Source organism: Choloepus didactylus, chromosome 5, assembly GCF_015220235.1.
Source record: "Choloepus didactylus isolate mChoDid1 chromosome 5, mChoDid1.pri, whole genome shotgun sequence".
NCBI lineage: Eukaryota > Metazoa > Chordata > Mammalia > Pilosa > Megalonychidae > Choloepus > Choloepus didactylus.
The window spans coordinates 66155849-66171381 of NC_051311.1; the positions used below are offsets into that span (position 1 = coordinate 66155849).

Genomic DNA, 15533 nt, shown 5'->3' on the forward strand with positions numbered 1-15533 from the left:
AGAATATTACCTAACCTTATTCCAATGTAGGAATCCCTTCTTGTTTGGCTCTGAGAGACAGTTATTCACAAATGCTTAATCAATTGTAATGACAAAATCATTATCTCACAAAACAGTTATTCTATCGTTACTTGGTTCTAATTACAAAAATACTTAAGTCTTGCTTTCTAATTATAAAATAAAGACTATGACTCACATCTTCTATGTTGGCCATTCAATGGGAAATTGATGCAAAAATAATGTAAAGTAATCCAGGCTTCTATGTTTAATATAAAATTAATATATTGCCAGTTATTGTTTGTTTTAATTTTGGGATTATGTATAAAGGACTTATTTTTGTCAGAAAATAGTCTGGTGTTATATATTTTTGGAACACATGAAGCAAATATAGGTAATATTTTTTTCAATGGTTAGAATATTTGATTAGTTTTTTCCCCTGGACAGTGGATGGTATACGATGCCCAGGTAATTAACATAGGAGAGTCAAAGTACCTGATAGAGTTGTTGAATTATCGCAGTATCCAGTAAATTTCATTCATGTATTTTTAGGCACAAACAACAATATCTAGAGAAATGTGTGAGGCTATCACAAAATGTTTTAGGCTAAAACCTCTGTTTTAAATGTAGTTCAATTTGTTTACATATGAAGCAGTCTTCTCCTTATTCCTCTCGGCTTCCTTACAAAGACTTAGTAATGGTTAAAAATATTAAGACACCAGTTTCTCCTTCATTCCAAGTTAGCTGGAGTCTCTAAGGCCAGGTCCCTGCAAGCTCATTCCTGCTGCCTTCCTGGGCTTCTCTTGACTATGGCAGGCAGCATAGTGCACCCTGATGCCTGTGTTTTGGTAGAGCAAGTCATAGATATTGCTGAATGGCATTCTATGGTCAACATATAAAATAAAACTCATAAATAGGCAAGTGACCTTTGAAAGTTTCCTAAATCGTTCATGATTGGAAGATACCATTTCTTCAGTTGAGCATAAGATGAAGCAATTTATTTGTGGTTAGAGGTCATTTTTATGAAAAAAAAAAAAAAGACTTTCCATATATGAATCATACTTATCACATATGAACTGAGATAACCAAATGAATACAAAAATTATGTTTTGTATCTCAAGAAGTCTCAGGAACAATTAGAGGACTAATGATGACATTGACTAAGGTAGCCTTAACTTCCCTTTAGCTTTACTAAACTTCAGCTTTTCTGTTTCCTCTTTCTGGCCCAGGCCCTTACACTATCTAGGCATCTGAAGTGCTCCTAACTAGGTAGTTCTACATCTGCTTCTCCCCTCTGTAGTTTCTTACAAACTCCAAGTGGCCTAATTATGGCAAATGAAAACATTCTGAACTAAGTGGTCCTAACTGCAACCTCAGTAAATAACTCACCCATCTCAGTTATCACTCCCCTACCATCTTCCAATGCTTTCCCACTAATCCACACCCAGCCCTAAAAAAGCTTACAGTCCTTTATTTCAATGGAGTTGAATTGTACTTTCTTTCTACTATGAAGGTAGCTATGAATAAAGACATCCTTGCCTGTTTCACGTTGTCTAGTGCAGTTTTTACTTTGACATTGTCCATATTCATTAAATTATAATTTGCTCTTATGCTTTTTTTTTCGTTCCTCTCCCCCTACACCCTGCCCCCACCATGTCTCTCTCAAGATGATTCCCTGTCCTTGTGTTAAATTATGCTGAAACCAAGCAAAAAGAACTCAGTGGCTTGCTCCAGGAAACACCTGCTTCTAGAAGATAAGAATAAGAATATGCACCACTTAAATAGATTACTCATAAGACAAACAGCTTGCTGATCAAGATTAGCTTCAAGATCCTTGCTTCTAAGTGCCACAAAACCAAAGTTATTGTGTCTTAAATCGAATGCTGACTAATTTCTAGCCTTCCAAGACTCATCTTAAAATCAACCAGCCCAAGACCTAAAACCCTAAAAATATCTAATTTCCCATTTTGAGACTACTAAGACTTTGTCAAAGTTGTAGACTCCATTATTGTAGTAAATCTAATAAACATAACCTTGTTTGATCAACAAGTTTTTCTGGTGATGTTTTTGGGGGAGTCAATAGTTGCTGGCTGTTTTAGTTTTCCAGGCGGCTCAAGCAAATGCCATGAAATGGGTTGAACTAAACAATGGGAATGTATTCACTCATTGTTCGTGGATGGGAAAACATCCAAATCAAGAATCATCAAGGCAATGCTTTCTTCCAGAAGACTGCAGCATTCTGGGGCTGACGGCCTGTGATCCTTGGTCCTTAACTTACCATGTGGGAAGGCACATGGCGGCCTCTCCTTCCCTTCTGGGTTCCTTTGGATTTCAGCTTCTGGCTGCTTCCTCTGTGTCTTTCTGTTGAACTCAATATCATTCCACTTATAAAGGACTCCAGTAATAGGATTAAGACCCATCCTGATTGAGGTGGGCTACACCTTAAGTGAAGTAACCTCATCAAAATGTCCTACTTACAATAGGTTCACACCCACAGAAATGGATTAAATTTAAAAACATATTTTTTCTGGGGTATGTACAGATTCAAACTGCAACGATATCAATATGATGTGTCTCTACTACATGAGCATATTTGAAATTCTATCATCTCTCATTACTTGACTACTATTTTAACCCTAAGCACCTCTATCAAGTACTTGGACAAACCTAAGCTAATTTCTTGGGCTTCATATATTATGCAGAGCCTAGGGGGAATAGAATTCACCAAATATTGAAAGGATTGCAAAAGTTGTAGTATCTCTATTTGCTTCATATGCTCCTAATTCTTAATGGTTAGCTTTCATAAAAATTGGCTTCTGATATACACATACAAATTAACATTTCACCAATTTAGGCTGAAACCTGTCCTGAGTCCCCAAACATTCTTATGAGGTTGAGATTCCTAGTTACTCATCCTCTCCATTCTTTCCCACTTCTCCCTGGGGAATCTAGCCCAACACATGATATTTCCATCCACTATAGCTCAAAGATACACATTTCTCAGAAATTCCAGCTGCTGGAGTCTGCCAGACAAGATGTGAGAATTTCAGCCCATTTGTCCTGCCTTTCAATTGTGATTGTACGAGCAGTTCTCTTAACTCCTAACTCACCTATCTTTGTTACTTTCTCTTTCCCAATATATTAGTTATTGTACACTCAATTTTCACTACTGCTATTGTATGGTTGTTACAAATGCAATTTATTTATATAATAAATAGAGTTTTTTAAAATATAGTTTAAAACAAATTTGAATCAATAACCTGACACAAAATGGATTAAATGACATCTAGATGTGAAACCATTTTATAAATATAAAGCATCCGAGATGCACTATTTGTTAAGAAGTGTTTAAATGGGTTAGGATACTTTTTCAATACAGAGATACAAAAGATTCAGAACCTTATGAATTCAAAAAAATAAATTACCTTGTTAACTTGTACCTCATTCTTTGAGCAGATAGAGTATGGGTATGCTCATATACTGCTACCTAAAGTAACAACGCGAGTGTTCAAAAACACATACCCATTTTTTTCTATCATCCAGGACCTTAGCTGCTTCTTCTGTCTCTTGCTGCTGAAGTTTTGGACATTGCAATCCTCGTTAACATCAGAGTGTGATTAAGGGATGTGAGTGGAGATAAAGCTCCATTCTTTGGCTTCTTCTTGGTAGTTGTATAAAATATGGGAAAGGCTCTACTTTTGCATTCATCACCTCATTCAAGGAAGGGATAAGCAAGACATTGGCTATAAATACTTAACTTTATGGTGTGTGCACTATGATTTCAAATGGCTTCAAAGGGGCAGCTATGCCATAAAGTATTATAACTAACATCATTAATTTCTGTCACTTGAGGTAATAATTTTGACTATCAAATCTGTGTGTATGTTATATATGTACCTACATATAATGTATATGCTTCAAAGAGATCAGTATTTAAGGTTAATTGTATTGAGCATACATTTTTTTGTCTTAAGAGTACATACAGAGACTTATCAGTCACTATGATTAGAAAAAAAAGAATCATTCATAGAGGAACATACTTCAGCTTACCTTTATCCTTGCTGCTGAACTGACCCTGATTTTCAAGCCAAAATGGATAAAAGATTGAAAATAATAGAAGCTCTTTAAAAAGTTTTTTTTTTTTTTTTTAAATTCTCCATCTTTAAGTAACTGAAAGAGGATTTTCAGTAAATACGAGTTTTGATGCAGTCATTAATATTGAATGAAGCACCTTGGGAGGTTTATGTAGCTGGAGGCATTATTCAGAGACAGAACTTCTCACTGTTCCCTCAGGGCACACATTGTTAGCAATCAGAGGCAGTTAACAAGCTTACTGCGGTGCTCATCCCTGGTTGCAACTCTGGAAACTTCTAAGTAGCTCTTCAAGAAACCCTTTATTAGAACTCCTCACAGTAGTCCCCCTTGGAAGACACAAAGGGCAAATTCAGCTGTGAGCTGGGCTATATATAAGAAGTTTAGTGATTAAAAAAAATTTGTCATTCCTACTGCTGAAGCTAATCCCAAGGAACCCAATGGCTCACTGGTACACAGCTAACATCCCTTTACTCATTTTGGTTACCAAAAGAAAGGAATACATTTACTGGAAAACATATCTTGGTGTCATTCAATTTATTTTAATACTATATACTGTAAAGTTACAAAAATCAATTAATGCAATATTGCAATAATTCATAGGAAGTGCTTTAAAACTGATATGTTTATTTTAGGAATCAACAGTGAAAAAATGTATTCACACTATTCTGTGCTTCTGAGGGTCTCTTGGGCAGTTGTGGGAGGTCAGCACTTACTTCAAGGCTGTGGAAGCTTGAATGTGATTCTACATTTCCAGGATCAATCACGAGTGAACTTATGCTCAGGCTGCCCTCACCTGCCCTTATTGTTGTCTGAGAAACTGCCAGGATCTTTGTGCTATTTAATACACCTTAGGAAAAATCTAAACTAGGTTTTCAGAGGCAAAGCAAGCACCTGAATTAAAAGACACTGTTAAGAAAATAGCCAAGTCACAGACTGGAAAAATATCCACATTACATTTATTTGACAAATACTTATATCAGCTGTATAGAATGCACTTCTATAGATAAAAAAATAAAACTATCCAATTAAAATGGTCAAAAGATTTGTACATATTTTTAAAAAAAGAGAAGATATCCCAAAAAATACATATAATCATAAGATGGAGGAGTGAGATGCTCTAGGATTCTGTTTGCCCACAAAAACTTTAAACAATGAGCAAAATATGTAAGAACTATCTTTCTCAGAGCTCTGGAAAAACAGTAAGTGGGTTGCAGTAACTGGACAAGCACTGAATCAGTAAGAAAGAACTTGAACTTGGTAGGAAATTGCAGGGTGCCCTTGATGGGTCTTCCCCCATCCCTTCCCTGGCTCAGTGCAGAGCCAGCCCACTCACAGTCCCAGTGTGGGTCCCTGGTGCTGGTTCTCGAGGGATTGGAGTAACCTTGTGAACATACTAGGTGCTTGTTGTATGTATGTCTGTACTAGTCTTTCTGGTGGAAACAGGAAGGACTGAGTCAGGATACCCATCACAGGCTTGCTGTCCCAGCACTTGACCTGTTCATGGAGGCGCCAAGAAGTCTGGGCAGCAAGATCACTGTCAGAGACAAATCAAATCCCAGTTTCCTGGAGCAAAGTATTGGTGACTATGAGACATAGAGTGTAGCTCCAAGGAGTGGGAGAAAGCATTATTTCCTAGGAGAATAGAGCCATTCAGATCTGTGTAAATGGGAAATTCCCAGAGTCATATGCACATGCCCAGGACAACACACATGCTCAGAAAAGATCTGGAGACATCCTACAATTTTACCTAAGGTTGTTCTTTAAATTTGTTATTAGGCACTGTTCTAGTTTGCTAATGCTGCAGAATGCAAAACACCAGAGATGGATAGGCTTTTATAAAACGGGGGTTTATTTCGCTACACAGTTGCAGTCTTAAGGCCATAAAGTGTCCAAGGTAACACATAAGTAATCGGGTACCTTCACTGGAGGATGGCCAATGGCATCTGGAAAACCTCTGTTAGCTGGAAAGGCACGTGCCTGGCATCTGCTCCAAAGTTCTGGTTTCAAAATGGCTTTCTCCCAGGACATTCCTCTCTAGCAAGCTTGCTCCTCTTCAAAACGTCACTCACAGCTGCACTAAGTTCCATCTCTTTGAGTCAGCACGTTTATATGGCTCCACTAATCAAGGCCCACCCTGAATGTGTGGGGCCACGCCTCCATGGAAATATCCTATCATCTACAGTTGGGTGGGGTGCATCTCCATGCAAACAACCTAATTCAAACGTTCCAACTTAATCCCCACTATTCTGTCTGCCCCACAAGATTGCATCAAAGAATATGGCTTTTTCTGGGGGACATAATGCATCCAAACTGGCACAGGCACTTACACAGGCCAATCTGCAAGAATCTGGGAAAGTTGTTTCCTTTTCCTTTCTTTTCTTTTCCTTTCTTCTTTCTCTCTTTCTTTCTTTCTCTCTTTCTCTTTCATTCTTTTACTAAATCCTGGAATTCAAGAAAATTTCTGTCATAGCTCTAAGTAGATAGAAGCTTAGGGAACAGATGTCTCAATGACTGTGGTGCTTTGGAGCTATGTACCCCAGTAAAACATGTTCTTAACTTTAATTGATTCCTGTTGGTGTGAACCCACTATGAATAAGACCTTTTAATGAGGTTACTTCAGTTCAAGCATGAGCTAATTCAATTAAGATGGGTATTAATCCTATTACTAGAGCCCTTTATAAGCAAAATGAAATTCAGACAAAACAGGGAAAAACTCAAGAGAGCAAAAAGAAGCTGAAAGCCAGTGGAACTTGGGAAAGAAGGCAGAAGCCAAGAGAGGCCACTATGTGTATTGCCATGTGACAGGGAAGCCAAGGATGCTGGCAGCCCAGAAAACCACAGTCTTCTGGGAGAAAGATTGCCTTTATGACAACTTGATCTTGATTTCCTAGCCTCCAAACCATGAGCCAAAAAAAATTCAATTTGATTAAGCTAACCTATTGCATGTTATTTGCTTCAGCAGCAAATAAAACTAAAACAGTGACTAAATTCCAAAGATAGCTTGTTAAAATATAAAAAAGTACAGTGTACAACAGAAAATTATAATGCATACAAAGAATCAGGAAACAATGGGCCATATAAAGAATCAAGATAAGGCATTAGAAAACCTCAAAAAGGTGGACTAGACCTTAGATATACCAGATAAAGATATTTAAAAACATGCCCTAAATATGCTTAAAGAGCTACAGGAAAACACAGTCAAATAACTAAAGGAAATAAGGAAAATGTTAGATTAACAAAAAGAGAATATTAACAAAGAGAAATCAAAAAGGAACCAGATAAAATAAAAGATGACAGTAACAGAAATTTAAAATTCCCTAGAGGAGTTTGTAATGGTTAAGCTTTGGGTCAACCTGGTTAGGTTATTATATCCAGTGGTTTGGTCAAGGAAGCACTGGCCTGATTGTTACTGTGAAGACATTTCAAAGATTTAAATAAGTAGTAATTTTACTGCACCTATGGCTGATTACATCTACAATCAACTAAGGAGTTTGACTTCAACAAGTCTCATTCAATCAGTTGAAGGCCTTAAAGGGAAAACTGATGATTTTGGCAGTCAGAAGAAAGAATTTACATCTCTACTTCAGCCACCCAGCTTCTCCTGGGGAATTCATTGAAAATCTGCCCTGGAATTTGGACTTGCCCATCCCCACAGTTGTGTGAGGCAATTCCTATAATAAATCCTATAATATTATAATATGTAAGCATCTTATATATGTCCTATTTTTAATGGTTTCACAGTCTACTATGTCACAATAATAATTCCATAATATAATAAATCCCTATAACAAGAAAATTCTGTTTCCCTGGAGAATCCTAACCAATACATTGCTCAACATCAGATTGGAACTCAGAAGAAAGAATCAGTGTTCTTGAAATAAGACAGTTGAAAATTTTCAATTTAAGGATCAGAAAGAAAAAAAAAATACATGAAGAAAAGTGAGAAAAACCTGAGACATACCAACATATGCATTATTGAAGCCCCATAAGGAGAAGAAAGAGGTAGAAATACTGAAATAAGTAATGACTAGAACTTCCCAAATTTATGAAAAACATGAATAGACACATCCAACAAGCTCAGAGAACTCCAAAAGGGATAAATTCAAGTAGACCCACACTGTGACATTTTAATCAAACTGCCAGATGCCAAAGATTAAGAGAGACACCTGAAGCAATGCCATGTACAAAGGATCCTCAATAAGATCAAGTGCTGATTTCTCATTAGAAACCATGGAGATAGGAAGTTAGTTGGATGGGAACTACAAAAAGAAAAACAAATTAAACACAACGTGAGGGAAAAAAAAGGAAATTGTAAATAACAGAGCAAGGATAGAAGAAATAGAGAATAGTAAAACAACTGAATCAAGGAAATCAAGTGTTTGTTTTGAAAAAAAAAAATCAATAAAATTGACAAATATTTAGCTAGCCTGAAAAAGAAAAAGCAAAAGCATGCAAATAAGAAAAATCAGAAATGAAAGGAGGAACATTACTACTGATCTTAGAGAAATCAAAAGGATTATGAGAAATTGCTATGAACAATTGTATAGCAACAGATTAGACAACCTAGATGAAATGGACAAATTCCTAGAAACACACAAATTACCTAAACTAACTCAAGAAGAAATAGCAGATCTCAATAGAACAATAACAAGTAAAAAGACTAAATCAGTAGTCAAAAACCTCCCAACAAAAAAGTTCAGGAGCAGATGACTTCACTGTTAAATTTTATAAACATTCAAAGAAAAGTTCATGCTATTACTTCTTAAACTCTTCCATAAAGTTGAAGAGGAATAAGTCCTAATTCATTCTATGAGGCTAGCATCACCCTAATGCTAAAGCCAGAGAAAGACATCACAAGAAAAGAGAATTATAGACCAATATCTCTTATGCATATATATGCAAATTTATTCAAGATAATGCCAGTAAACTGAATTCAACAACACATTGAAAGGATTATGCACCATGATCAAATGGGATATATTCCAGGCATGGAAGTGTGATTCAACATAAGAATATCCATATTAATAGAATATTAATATACCATAATGTTAGAATGAAATTTTTAAAAAAGATCATCTCATTTGATGCAGAAAAGACATTTGACAAAGTCCATCACTATTTCTTGATAAAAACAATCAGAAAACTAGGTATAAAAGGATACTTCCTCAACATGCTGAAGAACATATATGAAAAACCTAGAGCTAACGTTATTCTCAATGTTTGAAAACTTATAACTTTCCCACTGAAATTAAGGAAATGATAAGGATGCCTGCTTTCAGCACTGCTGTTTTGCTAGAAGAGGTATTCATAGCAAGAAAAAGAAATAAAAGGTAACCAATTTGGAAGTGAAGAAGTAAAACTTCCCCTCTTTGCAGATAACATAATCCTATATACAGAAAATTCTGAAAACTACACAACAAAGCTACTAGAGCTAAAAAATTAATTCTACAATGCCAAGGTATAATAAGATCAATATAAAAAAATCAGTGGCTTTTCTATACACTTGAAATGAAAACTCTGAAAATTATATCAAGCAAACAATTCCGTTTACAATAACAATGAAAAGAATAAAATACATAGGAATAAATTTAACCAGGGATGTAAAGAAAATGTGCACAAAGAACTCTAAATTAATACTGAAAGAAATTAAAGCATACCTAACTAAATGGAAATACATTCCATGCTCATGGATTAAAAAACTTAATACCATTAAGATGTCTATATACTCTAGTGAGTACACATTGTACTCAGATTCAATGCGATACTTATAAAAATTATAACAACCCTCTTTTCAGAAGCAGAAAGTTAATCATCAAAACCATATGGAGGGTCAAGGGACCCTGAATGTTAAAAACTATATTTAAAAAGAAGGACAAAGTTGGAGAGCTCACACTTAATTTCAAAACTTATTGTAAAGTGACAGTAATCAAAATAGTGTGGTCTTGTCACAGGGATGGGTATATAGAACAATGGAATGGGATTGAGAGTTCAGAGATAAACATATGCATATATGACCAATGGATTTTTTTAAAATTAATTTTTATTGAGACATATTCACATACTCTACAATCATCTAAAGTGTACAATCAAATGTTCACAGTACCATCACATACTTGTGCGTTCATTACCCCAATCTATGTTTGAACATTTTCCTTGTACCAGAAAAAGTGGAAAAAAAAAAAAAGAAAAACAAATAAAGGTAAAAAAGAAGACCCAAATCCTCCCCCCCACCCTATTTTTCATTTAGTTTTTTATTGCCATTTTTCTACTCATCCATCCATACACTGGATAAAAGGACTGCAGTCCACAAGGCTTTCACAATCATACTGTCACCCCATGTAAACTGTATTGCTGTACAATCGTCTCCAAGAGTCAAGGCTACTGGGTTGTAGTTTGAAAGTTTCAGGTATTTATTTCTAGCTATTTCACTGCTAGAACCTAAAAAAAGGCTATCTATATAAGAGTGCATAAGAGGGCCCAACAGAGTGACCTCTCAACTCCATTTGGAATCTTTTAGCCACGGAAACTGTTTCATTTCATTTTCCATCCCCCTTTTGGTCAAGAAGATGTTCTCAATCTCATGGTGTTGGGTTCAGATTCATCCCCGGGAGACATATCCCACATTGCCAGGGAGATTTACACCCCTGGGAGTCAGATCCCACGTGAGGGGAAAAAAGTCTGTGAGTTCACCCACCAAGTTGGCTTAGCTGGAGAGAGAGAGAGGTTCACATCTGAGCAACAAAGAGGTACTCAGGGGGAGACTCTTAGGCACAATTATAAGCAGGTTTAGCCTCTCCTTTACGGTGATGAACTTCATAAGGGCAAGTCCCCTGATAGAGGGCTTGGCACATCAACCTGCCAGTCCTCAATGTTTGTGAGAACATCAGCATCAATCCAGGTGAGGAAGCCAACACCTCTGCATTTTCCCCCACCACCTCAGGAGGGCCCTGTATATATATTTTTATTCTCTGCCCAAATTACTTTGGGATGTGTCACTATTTCACACTAATCTATGCAAACCTACCATGTCTCACGTACTATTAAAATTCTGTGTAATTATGGTATTTGAACAAACTGTATGAGTTAAATTGTTTAGGAAATATAGCTCTTGCACCAACTAAACATCTCTTCCCTTGGTCTCACATGGAATTTGAGGTTTTAAAATGCAGTCAGTATTGTCCTTGACCCTTTGGCCCAATTTGCTCTAGTCCTAACCACATCTGCTTCATTCATATCTCTAGTTGAAGTCTGGACTCTTTTTCAGCTTTTTTAACAGTTGCGATATGTTCTAATACTGACATTCATATCTGCCAAGTTCTAGCTCTGAGTTTCAGGTGTCACACAGATACTCAATGTTCTGGAGACCGATTATACACAAAGGGATCAGCATCTCAGAGTTTGGAGATAGCCATTACAATTCAGGAATAGATTTGACTGCTGTAACAGCTTACAATCTAGGGACCATTACAATAATTGTTCTGTTAGACTGGGCTCTAAGATTCAATTCTGAGTTTACACATTGTAATTACTCTTTATTGGTGAGGCATTATAGTGTTTGCCTTTTTTCTGGCATAGTTCACTCAAAATGTTGTCTACAGGATCCATTCACCTCATTGTGTGTCTCACAGTGTCACTCCTTGGAGTTGCTCAATATTCCATCGTATGCACACCATTCTGTTCCTCTGTCAATGTACTCTTAGGCCACCTCCAACCATGGCAAATCATGCATACTCTCTCCATAAACAGCAGTGCGCAAATGTCCATTCATGTCTCTGCTCTCAGATCCTCCAAGTAAATGACCCCTAATGAGGTTTCAGGACCCTATGGTACCCACATACTTAGCTCCTTTCCTCCTAACTGATAGTAAATGCATACATCCTTCTCTTCCTGTTTTCTCCAGCAATTTTATCCCTGTTTATATTTTTCCATATAATTTTATAGAGCTATATTCACAAACCATATGTGCCGGTTTGAGTGTATTGTGTACCCCAAATGCCATTATCTTTGTGGTCTTGTGTGGGGCACATGTTTTGGTGATGGTTGGATTTGCTTGGAGTGTGCCCCACCCAGCTGTGGGTGATGATTTCAATGAGATGTTCCCATGGAGGCGTGGCCCCGCCCATTCAGGGCGGGCCTTGATCAGTGGAGCTATATAAATGAGCTGACTCAAAGAGAGGAAAGAGAGTGCAGCTGGGAGTGATGTTTTGAAGAGAAGAAAGCTTGCTAGAAAGGAACATCCTAGGAGAAAGCCATTTTGAGGCCGGAGCTTTGGAGCAGACGCCAGCTGCCTTCCTAGCTAGCAGAGGTTTTCCGGATGCCATTGGCCATCCTCCGGTGAAGGTACCCGATTGCTGAGGTGTTACCTTGGATGCTTTGTGGCCTTAAGACTGTAACTGTGTAGTGAAATAAACCCCCATTTTATAAAAGCCTGTCCATCTCTGGTGTTTTGCATTCTGCAGCATTAGCAAACTAGGACACCATATAATTATCCACAATGTACCATCAGTTGTTCTTGGTATCATCCTACAATTGTGAATTTATCACCACAGTCAACACTTGAACATATTGATTACTATGAAAAAGGAGTTTTTTTTTCTAATTAATAATAAAAAAGATAATAAAATATCATACAATACAATAGGAGAGTCAGACAACACCATTAGCAAGAATCCCCTATCCCTCCCTTATATCCCCCTCTCATACACATTTAGCTTTGGTATATTGCCTTTGTTACATTTAATGGAAGCATATTACAGTGTTACTGTTGAACACAGACTCCAGTTTGCTTTGATTATATTTTTCCCCAATACCATCCCCTTTCCAGCTCTCTGCATGGTTGACATTCATTTGTTCTCCCACATGAAAAAACAGTTTTATATTTCTACATTTAGTCACAATCCTTAACTACTCCAGTTTTTGCTAAGTTAAATAGTATGACCAATTGATTTTTGGCAGGGGTGCCAAGTCCACTCAATAGGGAAGAATAGTCTCTTTGACAAATGTGCTGGGAAAACTGGATATCCACATGCAAAAGAGTGAAGGTGGACCCACCTCAATCCATATTAAAAAATAAACTCAAAAAAGATCAACAACCTAAATATAAGAGTCAAAATTATAAAATGTTTAGAAGAAAACAGAGGGAAATATCTTCAGGAACTTGTATTAGGCAACAGATTTTTAGACTTTACACCAAAAAGATGAGTAACAAAAGAAAAATTAGATAAATTGGACTTCACCAAAATTATAAAACTTTGTGTACAATAAGGCATTATCAAGAAAATGAAACAACTACCAACAGAATGGGAAAATATATTTGGAAACCACATGTCTAACAAGGGTTTAATATCCAGAAAATACAAAGGATCCTACAACAATATGACAAAAAGACAAATAACCCAATTAAAAATGGACAAAGGACTTGAACTGACATTTCTCAAAGAAGAGATACAAGTGGCTAATAAGGATGTGAAAGGATTCTCAGCATATTACCAGTTAGGGAAAGATGTGAATCAAAATCACAATGAGATACCATCTCACATCCACAAGAATGGCTGTTATTTAAAAACAAAAGGAAATAAAAATTGTTGGCAAGGACATGGAGAAAAGGTGACCTTAGTACACTGTTGATGGGAATGTGGAATGGTAAGGCTGCTGTGTTTGGCAGTTCCTCAAAAGGTTAAATATAGAACTACAATATGATCTTGAAATCCCACTTCTAGGTATATACACAAAAGAATAGAAAGCAGGGATATTTGAATACCAGTGCTCACAGCAACATTATTCTCAATAGTCAAAATGTGGAAGCTGTCCAAAAGTCCATCAGCAGATAAACAGATAAACAAATGTGTCACATACATACAATGGAATATTATTCAGAAGTAAAAAAGGTGGTGGTGCAGTCCTCAGGCCTCTCTGTGCTGGGGCAGCCCAGAACTGTACAGTGCCCCATGTGCCAACATGGGGAAATCTTTTTCTCATTCACCTTTGCATTCAAATAAAGAAGGTGCTTGTGATGGAGTCATATCAACTGAAAATATGAGGACTGGATTAGTTAATAGTGAAGCCAATAACGAAGATGGAAGAAATGGAGATGTCTCTTAGTTTCCATATGTGGAATTTAGTGGAAGAGATAGTGTCTCTTGCCCTACTTGTCAAGGAGCGGGAAGAATTCCTAGAAAACCAACTTGTGGCATTGATTCCATATAGTGATCAGAGATTAAGACCAAGAAGAACAAAGCTGTCTGAGATGGCTTCTGTGTTTGTCTGTCTGCTCCTTTCTGGTTTGGCAGTGTTTTTCCTTTTCCCTCACTCTATTGACATGAAATACGAATTGGAATAAAATCAGTATATGTCAGTTATGTTCAAAAGCATACAATATATTTAAATATCACAAACACATTAAATGTAACAAACAATAACTTATTCAGTTGAAGTTGAAAACATCACTGCACAAATTCAATTTTCAAAAACAATTATTGGAAAGGCACGTTTAAACAACATAACCAATATTGGCCCACCTGATATGAAACAAATTGATTATACACTGCCTACTATTTTAGCAGAGGAAATGAGTTATATGCTTGATTTCTGTACATTGTTATCCATCAAAATGCATAACATAGTACTCATGATGCAAGTTACTGTGACAACAACATACTTTGGACAGATATCCCAGGAGAAATACCAGTATGTTAATTGTGAAAGAAGCACAGCTTATCAGTTGGGCCAGTCTGAATCTCTAAATGTACTTCAGCCACAACAGCAATAAGTGAAAGAGATGCAGCTGAGAAAGAAGAAATACCTATTGATATTTTCAAAACTCTCAAAGATGAGGTACTTCCCAATAGGAGATCTTAAATTGAAAAAAACTGAAGTTCACACTTCTCTTTTAAGAGTACAGTTGGAAAATGTGTGGACTTAACAGTTATTCCAGTCTTCACTCTGGTGTTAGGATATATTTGTACCAGGAATTTACACTTGAGTCTAAATTTACCAGTTGGTTTTCTTCTTTCCCACTCCCACAAAGGGGAAAATTGGAACTTCCCTCTAGGGCAATACATAATTATTTAAAATTCACAGCTCCAATCACTACTAAAAATATAATTCTGGTGAGGAATACAATTCAGGAAATTTTATTTCTGAATTTTTATAGTTTCCTGTGAGCCTATTATTCATATAAGAATTTTAAAACCTTATTTTCCTGTTTGTAAATTCTCATTGTTACATGTTTGTACATTCTCATTGTTTCAACTACTTGGTTATTTTAGCTTTTAGCTAAAAGTTCTTAGATTTAATGTGTTGAAATTCTGGTATTTATATTTATATTGAATCCTAATATTTATATTTTTGTCAGTCTTATTTTAAGCTTGTCCTTGTACAATTCTTATAAGCCGAAATAATCTTTGTGAAATTCAGTACCTAAAATTTTTTAAAGTCCATAA

General features: G+C 36.4%; 1 pseudogene; it reads left to right on the top strand.

Moving 5' to 3' along the window:
- Positions 1-14049: 14049 nt before the first annotated feature.
- On the top strand, positions 14050-14860 carry LOC119535322 (annotated as a pseudogene).
- The last annotated feature ends 673 nt before the right edge of the window (positions 14861-15533 follow it).